This window comes from Coturnix japonica, chromosome 26, assembly GCF_001577835.2.
Source record: "Coturnix japonica isolate 7356 chromosome 26, Coturnix japonica 2.1, whole genome shotgun sequence".
Lineage (NCBI taxonomy): Eukaryota > Metazoa > Chordata > Aves > Galliformes > Phasianidae > Coturnix > Coturnix japonica.
Window position 1 is genome coordinate 298,814 of NC_029541.1, and position 14,871 is coordinate 313,684.

Genomic DNA, 14,871 nt, shown 5'->3' on the forward strand with positions numbered 1-14,871 from the left:
CCCTGGGCAGCTCCCCGGGCAGGCTGAGTGCTGAGCCTGGCAGGCGGCAGAGTCCCATACCCGGCACACAGCCCCTGGGGCACAGCAGGGACCCTGCTCTGCAGGACAGCCCTGGGCAACTGCCTGCAGCCGTGCTGGGACATGCAGCTCCCCCCCCCGTAGCTCTTATGCTGCAGCACAGAAGCCCTCAGCTGGACCAGAAGGCTTTTTCCACAGTAAAGAAACATGCATTACCTGCAGCCAATCTGCTATGGAATGTCGCATATTTTGTTAACCCTCTATTAAAAGCAGCTGCATTGCCTACTGCATGAGACTTACCGTGTTGTGGTCTGTGAGCAATGCTCCTTCATAGAGCTCACAGCCCGCTCACACAGTACATATCTTGTAAGCTCACTCCAATTTCTCTCCTCTCTTTCTGTCACCTGCAGGCTGTGCTGTGCACAAGAGCTGCTCCTGGGCACAGCTGTCTCTGTGCAGCACTCCCTGTGTCCCAGGAGCCTGGCCCAGCTCAGCAACAGATGATGTCATTTTTATCCTTCCCACTCATCTCCCCTGACATGTCCCTGGGTCCTCATGGCCAACAGCTCCTGAAAGACAACAGCGTCATAACTGTGCTTTGAAATCCGCTCAATTAACCACCACATGTCCAGTGGTCAGTGACTGATTGGAGACATATAGCGAGTGCTACCAGAGTTCGTTTGATGAAGCACAAAGGGCACCCAGACAAGGACGGGGAGGTTTGGACTTTCCCTGTGCAGGACAGTGATCCAGCTGAGGCAGTGCAGGAGTCTCATCCCTTGACAGAAATCCTGGAGCTGAAATGGGATTCAGCTCCCTACACACCCACAGGAGCTGGGATTCCTCTGGTTCAGTTCAGAAGTGCACAAGGAGTTGCCTGCATGTGAGCTCCTGCTCTGAGTCCTCGGTCCTTCAGCTGGGAGGCAGCAGCTCACACACAGACACTGGGTGATGCCCAAGGTGCCTGGGCTGCTCCTGATGTGTGCCAGTGCTTGTAAACCGTGTGGGAAATCCCTGAGATAGACACCTCCTTCCTGGGCATCAGCTGAGGGCCAGAGAGGGGATAGCACCGGCTGTCTGGTGAATTCACATGCAGCTGCAAGTGCAGCACAGGGCCTTCAGGAAAGCCATGCCCATGGTGTGTCCGTGCTGCTACGTCACCTCCAAGACCCACGATCGGTCTAATGTCTGTGTGCCACCTTCTGCACACTGATACCATAGATGAGCTGCAGGCCTGAGCTCTTGTTTGGACCACAGGGACACAGTTAAATGGCTTCCACAACTTCACTGTAGCGCAAGGGGGATACAGAGTCTTTACAATGGTTGGGCGAGGAGTCAAGGAAGGGCGACTGCCCTCTGTGAGAGTGCACTGAGCTCTGCCTGGGGATGGAAGAGCAGACAGGTCAGAGCTAATGGAAATGGCAAACAGAGGAGACCATCAGTGTCTTTTCCTGTCTTCCTGATCAGGGAGAGCAAGTGGAAGGTGCCCTCTGCAGACAGATGGGAGTCTCATGTTGTCAGGCCATTGTCCCCTTTGGGAGCCTTTTTCACTCCAGTATCTGCTGCAGGGACAGCACAGCAGGGCATGTGCCATCCAGCAGATCCGTGGAGAGCACAGATGGCAGATTCTTTGTTTGATTCCAAGCCATGGAGGAACCAAAGAGGAGAGGTGCTCTGCTGGATCTCATACTCTCCGGCAATGAAGGTCTGGTGGGAACTGTGAAGGTCAAAGAGGCATCAGGCCAAGTGCAAGACGCAAATGGATCTCTTTTTATTTATTTATTTATCTATTTATTTATTTATCTATTTATTTATTTATTTATTTATTTTGAGGCTGTAAGCTTAATAGTTGATCATAAATGTCAATAAAACTGAAACAAATAATTGAAGACAAAGATGGAAATCAATGAAAATGTGTTAACCCTTCTCAACATGAAAAATTCTCATGAGTCTTGTTCCATTTTAAGTTGTAAATATGAATCTTTGAGGTGATTTGATGTCTTTTTTTTTCTTTCTTTCTTTCTTTTTTTTTTTTTTTTTTTTTTTCTTTTTCTGAAACTACGATGTTTTCCAGAACTGTGTTTGCTGGACACAAATGCCTTCAGGTTCAGAGACACAGACAGCGGTGCCAGTGCCAATGCCCTGTGACTAAATCCCGGCGTCGCCGCTGCTCTTCCCTGCTGCCTATTTGATGTCCCTCATCCTCCAGGTGTCTTCAGCTCTCCTAAATAAATGGCCATGGTTAAGGGCATGTTTTCAGCAGGCCATTTGGGCACACACTACTCCCACTGCCCTCCAGATTTCTCCATCCCTTGCTCTTTGTTCAGTCAGATACCTCCCAATTATCTGTCTGATTTCTGACTTTTAGGGGGATGACTCAAATTTGCTCCATCTCGCCAAAGTCTGATGGACTGTGTTGTCAACTCCTTCACTGTGATTCTATCTATCCCTTCCTATCTTTTCTTTTTCTCTTTCTTTTTCTTTTTCTATGTCGTTTTCTTCTCCTTTTCCTTTTCCTTTTCCTTTTCCTTTTCCTTTTCCTTTTCCTTTTCCTTTTCCTTTTCCTTACTTTCCTTTTCCTTATTTTTCCTTTTCCTTTTCCTTTTCCTTTTCCTTTTCCTTTTTCTCTTTCTATTTTTTTATTTTTCTCTTTCTCTCTTTTTTATTTTTCATGCTTAAAAAAAGCATGAATTCTGAAAGATGTTCATTAATGTCAGTAAAAGTGAAAAAAAGAGTTGAAGACAAAGATAGAAATCAAGAAGAATGTGTTAACCCGTCTCAGTGTGTGAAATACTCACGAGTCCTGTTCAATTTTAAGTTGATACCTCCCAACTCCCTGGCTGATCTATCCCAGGGAGATTACTGGAATTTGCTCCATTCCTCAAAAGTCTGTTGTCAAATCCTTCACCGTGATTCTATCTATCCCATCCTATCTGTGTCTAACTCATTTCTTGTGCAAATATTCCCTATGAAAGATAAACCTCAATAGAAGCAGCTTGGACATGGCATGCAGTTGATCACTGTGTTTGACTGTTCATTCAATTGCATCACCTTTCCTTCTGTTTGTTGGACGTAAATAAAGAGAACTCTTTCTTCTTCCATGTGCAGCTGGTTCTCTGTGGAAAGCCAGTGGGAGTTGGTACAAAGGAGGTTTAATACTGAGCGGGTGACTGCAGAGGAGAAGAGTGATGTGAGGAAAAGTGATGCAAGTCCCATGGGGCCAATGTGAGTAGGAGTGGGATGGGGAGGTTGAGGAGGAACTTTGTCAACACAGTAACAGTACAGAACTCATTGGGACATCCTGGATTGACATCAGTTGCAAAGTGCTTATTTAACATCTTTTATAAACCCAACTATAAATAAATTGACAATAAATGCATTTTGGATTCTTCCTATTTGAGCACTCTCCAGATGTCTCTCCATTTTGCTGAACAAGTTCTGAAAACCTGAAGAAGATAACAGGAAGGCACAAGGCACAGGAGGCTCTTTAAGTTTTAATGGGCCCCAGGGAGCATTTGGTGCTGCATCCATCAACTTCCAGTGCAGAGAGAAGTTTGCACAAAGAACTCAGCAAGACAAAGTCAGAAGCAACAGTGAAGTTTCTTGGAGTATTAATGGGTCTACTGAGGGCCATTAGCAAGCAAGCTTCCCAAGGGACTTGTTAGAGCAGATAATTGGAAGCCATGACTACAGGCAGGGAAAGGCACTGGCATGGTGGCTCTGATGCTAAGAAACCCCTCCTTTGTCTTATGAAGCAGAAAGGCCAAGCCCTGAACTCCAGACCCTTGGCAGGGAGGACCTCATTCTGACTAAGGATTCTTCCTGGGGCAGTAGGATTGAGGTCTGTATGATGTTAAATGAAAGACATGGGGACAGAAGATCCCAGGCTCTACATGTGGTGCAAGGACGCTGTGAGGTTCATGTCCCATATGAGACCTATGTTTCATTGCAGGATGTGAGAAGGGATGTGAGAAGGGCCCAGTCTGAACAAGCAGTCAATCCCTGTGAAACTCTGAACTTCAGATCTCTCGGTTTCAGTGCCCTCCTTTGCACATTCTCCCAGAGTTTGAAGTCCTTTATGTTCTGTGGTGCCCAGAAGAGCACCCAGTGCTCTGAGTACGGCTGTAGCAATGCAGAGCAAAGAGGGACAAACCTTTCTCCCACCCAGCTGGCAATAAATTGCTTGATGCACTTTAGGGGACTGTTGGCCTTCTTGGCTGGCTGGGCACACTGCTGACTCACTTAAAATTTTATGTTGAGCAGGACCCCCAATCCTTTTCAGTCAGACCACTCTCCAGTGTCCCATATCCAGTCAGTGTGTATGTCCAGTGTTGCCCATACCCAGGTGCACAATCAGGCACTTGTTCTTGTTATGCGTTATGCACTTGGTGCTTAGTACCAACTGGTACCCACTTCTCTGATTGTCCACATCTCTCTGCAAGTCCTCTCCACCCTCAGTGGAGGCAACAACACCTCCTCATCTGGTCTCATCAGCAAACTTGCTCAGAACATCTTCTAGTCCTGCATGCAAGTCATCTGCATAAACATGAAAGGAAAGTGGCCCTAAAATGGAACCCTGGGGAACTCTGACAGTGACCATCTACCAGCCCGATGGAACCCATTGACTATAATCCTTTGGACCTGACCTATTGGCCAACTGCTCACCCACCACATTCTGTTTCTGTCTAGCCGTATGCAGGACATTCTGCCCAGAAGGTTGTTGTGAGAAACAGTATCAAAGGCTCTACTGTAATCCTCAAGGATAACATCATCTGGCTTCCCTGGTACAACTAAATGGACAACTGTGTCATAAAAGGACCTGAAGTTAAACAGGACCTTCCCCTCGGGAACTTGTGTTGGCTGCAACCAATGACAGAATTGTCCTTCAGCTGTTTTTCCATAACTCCCACCATCATTTTCTCCATAATTTTACCAGGCACTGAGACTGACAGGTCCATAATTGCCCGTGTCATCTTTCTTGCTCTTCCTTACAATGAGACAACATTTGCCAGCTTCCCGTCAACTGGTATGACCCTAGACTTATTTAGATGCCATTGAAATGAGAGCCCAGAGCATACTAAGGTGTCATCATTGCAAGAACATAGATGTGCCATAGCTTTGCAGTGCCTTGAACTCTGGAGTATGCCACAGATGGAGCATAGAGAAAGACTGGCCTCTTCTGTTGGTAAGCAGAATAACACTACCTGATACATGGGGACTGTCTCTGCTCTGCTATGCTCTGCTCGCAGGGGAAAGGTGCAGGGGGTTGCTCTCATGTCAGTGCTCATATCTGAGGTGTGGGTTCAAAGTGGAGAGACCAGGCTCTTTTCAGCAGTGTGTGGAGACAAGACAAGGGGAAATGGAACAGAAACTGGAGCATAGGAAGTTCTGCACAAATGTGTGCAAGAACATCTTTACAGTGAGGGTGATGGAGCCCTGGAACAGGCTGCCCAAGGGGTTGGGGAGTCTCCTTCTCTGGAGCAGCAGGTGTTCCAGGAATCATTGGACGTTGTGTTGAGGGCCATGGATTTGTGGGAGCTATTGGTGATAGGTGAACAGCTGGACTGGATGATCTTTTAGGTCTTTTCCAACCTTGGTGATTCTATGATTCTATGATATCCTGTCCTTGTCTGTGTGCTCCTTTTTGTTTGAGCAAACACTCTCTGAGAGGCCTCACCACATGTCAGGAATTAGTCACTGACCACTTGAAATCTGGTGTTAAATTCAACAGATTTCAAAGCACAGTCATGATGCTGTTGACTTTCAGGAACTGTTGGCCATGATGATGCAGGGAAATCTCAGGGGAGACAAGTGGGAAGGATAAAAATGACATCCTCTACTGCTCAGCTGGGTTGGGCTCCTAAAACACAGGGAACACCACTGGACATGTGGTGGTTAATTGAGTGGATTTCAAAGCACAGTCATGATGCTGTTGTCTTTCAGGAGCTGTTGGCCATGAGGACCCAGGGACATGTCAGGGGAAATGAGTGGGAAGGATAAAAATGACATAATCTGCTGCTTGCTTGTCCAGGCTCCTGGGACACAGGGAGCTCATAAAAGTGTGCAGGGCTGCAGAGAGACAGCTGTGCCCAGGAGCAGCTCTTGTGCACAGCACAGCCTGCAGGTGACAGAAGGAGAGGAGAGAAATTGGAGTGAGCTTACAAGATATGTACTGTGTGAGCGGGCTGCGAGCTCTCTGCAGGAGCATTGCTCACAGACCACGACACGGTAAGTCTCATGCAGTAGGCAATGTAGCTGCTTTTAATTGAGGGTTAACTAAATCTGGGACATTCCATAGCATATTGAGAGCAGCTCGGCAGAAAAAGACCTAGGGGTCCTGATAGATGAGAAACTTAACATGGAGCCAGCAGGTTGGCTCTGGCAGCCCGCGAAAGCAAATGGCGATCCTGGGCTCCATCAGGAGAGGGTGGATCAGCAGGGATAGGGAGGTGATGTCCCTTCTCTACTCTTGCTCTTGTGACGGGCCCCATCTGGTTGTACTCGTGTCAGGTGTGTAGCCCTCAGTACGAAGGAAAGACATGGAGATTTTGGAAAGGTCCTAGGAGCCAGAGGAGGGCCACGAAGATGAATCAGGGGCTGGGAGCACCTCACCTATGAGACAGGCTGAGGGAGTTGGGTTTGTTCAGCCTGGAGAAGAGAAGGTTGCGGGTGACCTCATTGCAGCCTTTCCAGTACCTGAGGAACTGACTCCCAGGAGGGAATTAACTCTTTGAAAAGGGCCTGATTTAATAGGCAAGACTAGGGGAAATGGTTTTAAGTTGAAAGGAGGAAGATTTAGGGTTGGATGTTTAGGGGAAAGTTCTTTACTGAGAAGGGTGGTTAGGTTCCTGGAACAGGCTGGCCCAGGGGAGGTGTGGATGCCCGCGGTCCTGGAGGTTGTTCAAGGACCAGGTTGCGACGAGGCCCTGCAACCTGATCTAGTAAAGGTGTATGTTTGGTGGCCCAATGCTAGGCCAGGGGGTTGGAACCTGTACATGATCCTTGAGGTCCTTTCCAACCCGGGTAATTTCTGTGATTCTGTTGATATGGCTGCAGGTAATGCATGTCGTTACAGTGGAAAAAAAGACTTCTGCTTCACCTGAGGGCTTCTGTGCTGCAGCATAAGAGCTGGGGGGGAGAGCTGCATATCCCAGCACGGCTGCAGGCTGTCGGTTTTGGTCCCTGGGCTGTCTGCACGAGCAGACGGGCCCTGCTGTGCCCCAGGGGCTGTGTGCCAGGTATCGGGACTCTGCCGCCTGCCAGGCTCCAGCACTCAGTCTGCCCGGGGGCACGATGCCCAGGGCGCTGCGGGGAGACGTGTGGTGTGGGGGAAGGGAGCCCCCAGCAGGGCTTGTGCTGCCACAGCTGATACCTGGGGCAGGGGGATCACAGCTCCACTGCACAACAGAATGTTTCTGAGGGTACTTTGCAAGGGGAGACCCAAGGTAGCAATTTTCTATTTCTTGTTTGGAGAAGGTGAAAGGATTGGAAGCTGAAATCTAAGAGTCTGTCAAATTTGACACAGCTCTGGAGACTCCCAATTCTCTTCAGTTCAATTGCTTGTTATGTGCCAGGTGGTCACATTGTGAACTGTTGTTCAGCCTTCCTTTCACAAAAAATGAACCTTCCAAGGGATGGAATAATTGAAATATTATCAATTTGTTGACAAGAATAATGCACTTATATTGCAAATAGGCATGTTTCCTGAACAGAAAATTGAAGGGCACAAAGGCTGGGACTGAGGATTTTAACAGCAGTGAGGGTAAAGATATGAGAGACACAAAACAGATTGGAAAAAAGCCCAGGGAAACAGGTAAGATTAGAAGATGAAAGGAAGGTTAAAGCTCCATGTGCTTCTTCTGCTTATAGAATGATGAACTTAATGAACGTTAAAATTCAATTATTGTTGCTAAATGAATATTGTCATAGGAGAATGAAAACTTTTCATAGTCTAGTAGGAGTGTCTATGAGAATGGTCTGGACTTGTCATTATCTTTCTGCACTCTGAAACAGGATCCAAGCCCAACAGCAGCAGATGCGCCAACAGCAGTCCGATCAGCGAGTTCTTCCTCCTGCGTTGCTTGCAGACACACAGCATGCTGCAGCTCCTAAGCAGCTTTCTGGCTCTTCCTGGGCATCTACCTGGCTGCCCTTCGGGCAACGGCCTCATCCAGCACAGCCAGTAGCCTTTGACCGCCGCCTGCACACCCCATGTACTTCTTCCTCCTCAACCTGCGCCCTCTGACCTGGGCGCTGCATCTCCACCAGCTTCCCTAAAGTGCCATTCGCCCTAACGACCCTTCTGGGACAACCAGGGCCATCTGCGACTATGCAGATGTGCTGCACTCCAGATCCTTTTTATTCACTCTTTCTCGAATATATGATCACGTGCTCAAGAGACGGCGTGATAATGTCTCTGCTTTCTCAACCATCACTGTCAACCCATATAACCACGAAGTTGCCGATCACTGCCCACACGCCCCCTCTGACTAGCGACTACGAGTGATACTCTCGCTCAGGATGGTATACAACTGCATATAGTGGTGTGCCACCCATGTCAGCAGCTGTTGCCATGGGGCCGCACTGGTCGCGCACCGGTTCTCATTGTGCTTCGCACACTGCCAGTACGTTTTCACTGCCTCTCTGCCAAGGCAATGTTGTCAACCAGTTTTTCTGTGAAATTCCCCAGATCCTCAAGCTCTCCTGCTCAGAATCAAATCTCAGGGAAGTTGTGTTTCTCATTTTTACTATCAGTTTAGCCTTTGGCTGCTTTGTTTTCATAGTGGTGTCCTATGTGCAGATCTTCCTTGCTGTGCTGAGGATGCCCTCTGAGCAGGGACGGCACAAAGCCTTCTCCACGTGCCTCCCTCACCTGGCTGTGGTCTCCTTATTTGTCAGCACTGGCATTTTTTCCTACCTGAAGCCCCCCTCCATCTCCTCCCCATCCATGGACCTGGTGGTGGCACTTTTGTACTCAGTAGTGCCTTCAACACTGAACCCCCTCATCTACAGCATGAGGAACAGGGAGGTCAAGGATGCTGTGAGGAAAGTGATTACCAGATGTTTTTCAAATGCAGTGAATTGCCTGTCTTTTGGAATTTATGACTTGTAATGCAGCTTTTTACTGATGCAAACTCTTTGTTTTGTTTTGATCAATTTTTATAACTATAATTTTTATTATTATGTTTTTAAATACTGTAATGTTTTTCACTAAAACTTCATTATTAAAACCAATTCTTATTCAGCGTTTACCTTTGTATTGTAGCCCAGATACACTGTGCATAATGAACCAGGCTCTCTGTGAACCTTAAAAGAATAAAGGACGTGCAGTTACTCTGTCTGTCCTCCTTCTTGTGAGACATTTCTGGAGCTGTTGGGGTCGGATGTTCTCAGAAACCACAATCCAGCAGGAAGCGCACAGCTGTTCATCAAATTGTGTGGTGACTTCAGCCTGCAACAGTTTCCAGCTGGTCCCTTGCCCAGTGTTCCCCATAACGCTGACAATGGAGTTTCAAAATATTCTTTTCTTATCTGATCTGACATCCTGCTTACCCAAGCCCCTCTGCAATAGTTGAGCCTTAGATTGTCCCCTTGTTCAAACTCAATCCCCCTTTTCTTAGACTTTGCAAATACTTTTGCTAGATTACTACATTCTGGGAAAGGGAAGATTTCAAATAACTTCCGCTCTCCACTTTCTGTCTTAGCTTGTGCTTTTTCTATTCTTCACAGCTATTCCCACTGGTTTTACACTGCCGTAATGCACACCTCATTTCAACGTACATTAAAACAGCAAGATGACTGCAGTAATACAAAGCAACAAAGAGCTGCTTCAGCCATGCAAACTGTGGTAGCCAAGCAGTAAGTTTTTCCCACAATTTGGTAAATCCAAATAAAGTATCATCTATCGATACTTGATGAAGTAGTTTAGTATGTTCCCATATTGCCTGTAGACCAGATTCTCTCTTTTGTTGTTTTAAGAGATGTAGTTAATCCAGTCCACATTGTTGTTAATTGTCACCCACCAGAACAGTGATTCAAACCCTGCAGCAATTGGATTTCTTGCCTTAAATTTATCAGAGAAACCTCTGAGCATTCCCATCAAATCTATATCTATATACAGCATTATCAAATGAGAACCCTAAGCTCCTTTTGTTCCTTCTGGGGGTGTGTGACATCCCCTTCGTGAATGCCAGGGTGAATGGTAGAGCTCGTTGAGCAAGCACACAGGTACCTCCCCAGTAAGATGGGAGAGTGGACTGTAAGATCTTCCCACAGGCCGCAACAGCACCAGAGATCTGCTCTACAGATTCCCAATCTCAAATAGTTTCCTGCTGAATCTTCCATGACATTCAAGGTCTCACTGCATAGGGAGAAATTCCCTGTAGTCCTGGTAGCTCTTACACCCTGTCTTGAGAGGCAAACTGTATGGTTACCCGTGGCCATGGGGAATGCAGGAGGGGTTTTGGCATCCACCTCAGGCATTGGAGAGAGCAGTAAAGATAGCGATTTACAGGCTCTGTTTCCCTAAGCGGCTTTCTCCTGATACAGGGCAATCATGCACCACATCCCTTGGGGTTCCTGAGTCCACCCTAGTGGAAGGGGTACTACCTGAGCTACAGGTCATCCTGATGAATGATGAAGCATAGCAATCGCTATGGTTGGTATTCTGGATGGTATATTTAATCAGTTCTACCCAGGCATTCATATCCCCATACTCTGTCTCAGCTTCAAACATTTGACTGAGATCCTTTATTTCTGCAACTATTACAACTGCAGGGTTTATCCACTCTCTTTTCCCTATCCTGGACATTCTGAGTATGGTCAGGGAATGAATCCCATACGGCTATGCTGAAATGTATTGGTCAGAGCTAGCATATAATGAAACCATCCTTTTCCTTGGGAGTTCAGAGAAATCCATTTGCTATTGTTGCCCAGCGTAAATTCCCTTTCCTATTTGTACTACAGAAACCTTGGGGCTGGTTCTAGGATTATTCTGCAAACAAACCTCACATTGCTGTGCTACCTATTCAGTGGTGGTGTATAACTTCCAAGCCATAATCTGATGGCTCAGCTATTTATAAAGAGCCTCTGTTCCCCTGTATGTTTTCCTGTGCTCAGCCATGAATATTGCGCATAATAGGGACTATTATTTTGTTTTGAACCCTTACCCACCCTCCTTCTCCTACCTGCCCTCCTAAGACCTCTATCAATTTTTGGTATCTTGTTTTTTAATCTCATTTTAAATTTTTACTGTCTGGAAACAAAGCCTGCATTTCCATGTCCTCCATTTCTGTATGCTCTCCGAACCACCTATCTCTTCCCCCCCCATAAATTAATTTCAACAGATATGGAGGGAGAAAACTGAAAGACTGTAACTATCCATGCCAGACAGACCCTCTCAAAATAATAACCAGACACCTAGCATGGGTGTTAGCAGATGCTGTAAAGACCATAGGCAAGCGCCACCAAAGCTGAGGTGGCTTGAAGTGAGCAGTAAGGATCCATGGGTTCATGTCTGACAAGGAGCAGATGGCAAATCCAGAGGAGCAGAGTGCCAAATGGTGGAAGATGAGCCGCGCAGTGGGCGGCACATTGCTGAGTGGCTGCTGACAGAGTACTGCACTGAGATGGGGGCACCTGATGTCTCCTTTCTTGTCAGGAAGAACTAAAAACTCATTGGGGAATGCATTCTGTCCATCTGGCGTAATAGGAAAGTGCAGCATTGTCACATCCACAGGCAGCAGGACACCAGCATCCACAGTTTCTTTCTGACTGACAGCTGAGAATTTGACAGCCTCTACGACCTCATCACCCACCACCGGGAGACGCTGCTGTCATACAACAAACTTGAGATGAGGCTGACAGAGCCGGTGCCTCAGTCCAACCCTTGCAGCAACACAGTCTGGGTGCCATGGGATGGTACAAGAGGGACCATGCCAATCCCCCTGATGATTTTGTAAGCGGTGTATAGGGATATGCTACCAATGGATATAAATCCTCCACAATTCTGTTGATAACCCTTGAATCTTGTAGTATCTGGTAGTTCCTGTACATTTTTCTAATCATGAGGATGGGTGAGTTGTATTTTTGACTCACTCCACCAACATCCAGAGTTTCTGAAAATGATCAATTATTGGCTGGATTTCTTTCCTGTCTTTGAATATAAAGGAGTACTGAGTAATCCAAACTGGCTGAGCTCCCTGCTTTATTCTCAATGCCATTGGAGCTGTATTCTTAGCCCTTCCTTTGTTTTGCACAACACACATCCCAGGGTGAACTTACTCACTTTGCCTGAAATCCCAGTCCCTGCAGGAGTAGTGATCAGTGCTAAACTAAGCATCTCTTTTAACTGTTCTTCTTTTACCTCAGACTCCAGTTTTCCTTTAGACTTTATTTCAACTTCCATTTTTTCTAGTAATTCTTGCCCTAGCAAAGGCTTTGGTGAATGTGGCATCTACAAACCTTTGTGTATTCCTACCTGTTTACCTAGAATAAATTGTAAAGTCTTAAGAAAGCAAGACTTTTCACTTTGGGGCAATAGTTTCTGCTGCTGTTAAAAAGCCATTTATGCATAGTAAGAAGCACCCATATCCACCAGGAAATAAACCACCTTATCCTGCTTCCCTAGCTACAATTTCACCAGTGGATCTGCTAGGGTAAACTTTGAAATCAGAGAAGGTTCCCTCTCACTTAGCTTGGTAGGATTTCTCCACCAGTGTCCCACTGCAGTTTGCACACTGCTTTCGTTCCAGTTGGGCAGAGAAATCTTGGGGTGAGCCGAAAGTGTTCCCCCTCTCAGCTGGTCCAGCAGCCGAACAGAGCAGGTCCCATCTGGGTCACCAAACTGACTTGTGGAATCAAACTCTGAAACCCAGAGTTAGGTTATAAAGCAGGGATGTGTTTATTCAGAGCAGGGTACAAAGGGGAATCACTCCTCCTGTCTTGCACACAAGCATGCAGAATCATTACATATTTCAAAACCAAGCTCATACATATTCAACAAATCTACAGGAACTCATCTACATATTCATATGCAGCAGCTCCAAGTTTTTGCTACACATCCTGCAGTTGCTCCAAGCTCTGGACAGATCCCACTGTCACTCCACCCCTCATAAGGAGCTCTGCGGTCACTTATGCTACAGGTCCTGTAGCTGTTCCAAGTATTGAGATAAGAAAATAAAAAGGGAGGTGAACTGTGCCAGGAGGTTCAGCCCTGTGGTCACTCCAACCCCTCCAAAGAGCCCAATGGCTGCTCCAATTCAGTCACAGGTCCTGTGGTGATTGCAGCTTTGGCAATGAGCTCTGCACTTGTTCCAGTTCCTGCAATACCCCGACAGCCGCTTCAGCTCCTACAGTGAACCCTGTGGCTGTTAAAACCCCTGCAACAAGTCCTGGACTTGCAAACAGATATTCATATGAATTACTATCTATGCATTTGTTTGAACCTGCCTACATGATATATATATGAATATATACTATATATATATCATATCTGTATATATGCATATGTCATAATTATTATTTATTTCTTTTTCTCTGTCTTAGTAAATAGCTTTAACCGAGCAAATTCTAATCTGCAGCACTGCCCTGAGTCCCTTACAGATCTCCTTGGGACTCTTCAATCTGACCTAGTCACACAGTGAAGAGCACCTGAAGATCTCAAGGTTTTCTCAGGGAGCAGCTCCTGAGGTATATTCCTTACACCAGCTTTGGAAGAGGCCTCCCTCCAGTTCTCTGGTCCTGCTCTAAAGGGGCCCTCTTGTTATGGCAGTGCCAGCAAGGAGACCAGCTCTGACACAGCCATTCATATTGCCGGCTGCAGCCCTGGAGTGCTGCTGTAGAGACAACTGGACTGTTTTGAGATACATAGGACCTTCAGGCCTGCACAAATGAGAGGACTTCAGAGCATTGTGGTAGTGTAAATAGAGCAGGATTTAAAAGAGCACTATGTTCTGCTGTCTGCGGCTGTACCTCCCTAAGACCCAAACAAGGTAGCAAGACAGGAAGTGAAAAAGAAATGTCTACTTTGAAAGCCTTTTATTTATCCCTTAACCTATTCAGGGAATCTGGTTCAATGTTTATACGAACTTTTGGAATTAGCAAATATAAAGTAGTTAGAAAAAACTAAGAAATAATATGAAAAATTTTTCTGCTGTATCACACACAATCAATCAATCACAGATGCATAAAATATAAAGAGCCATCACTGGAAATCATGTGAGGAAGACGTGCTTTATTGAAGCTGGAATACTACAAATTGCAACACCTTCCAGAGAGCCTGCTTGATCTCTCTGTTCCTCATGCTGTAGATAATAGGGTTCAGTGTTGAAGGCACTACTGAGTACAAAAGTGCCACTGTCACATCCAGTAGTGGGGAGGAAGAGGAGGGGGGCTTAAGGCAGGCAAAAGTGCCAGTGCTGAGAAACAGGGAGACCACAGCCAGGTGAGGGAGGCACGTGGAGAAGGCTTTGTGCCGTCCCTGCTCAGAGGGCATCCTCAGCACAGCCATGAAGATCTGCACATAGGACACCACTATGAAAACAAAGCAACCAAAGACTAAACTGGCACTAAAAATGAGAAACACAACTTCCCTGAGGTAGGAGGCTGAGCAGGAGAGCTTGAGGATCTGGGGGATTTCACAGAAAAACTGGTTGACAACATTGCCTTGGCAGAGAGGCAGTGAAAACGTACTGGCAGTGTGCAGCAGGGAATGGAGAACCCCAGGGCCCCAGGCAGCTGCTGTCATGGTGGCACAAGTTCTGCTGTCCATCAAGGTCCCGTAGTGCAGGGGCTTGCAGATGGCAACGTAGCGGTCATAGGACATGATGGTGAGAAGGGACAACTCTGCTGAGA

General features: G+C 46.7%; 1 pseudogene; it reads right to left on the bottom strand.

Annotated features, from left to right (window-relative positions):
• LOC107324590 overlaps positions 1–14,871 on the bottom strand; it is a 226,993-nt pseudogene that overhangs the window by 211,600 nt on the left and 522 nt on the right.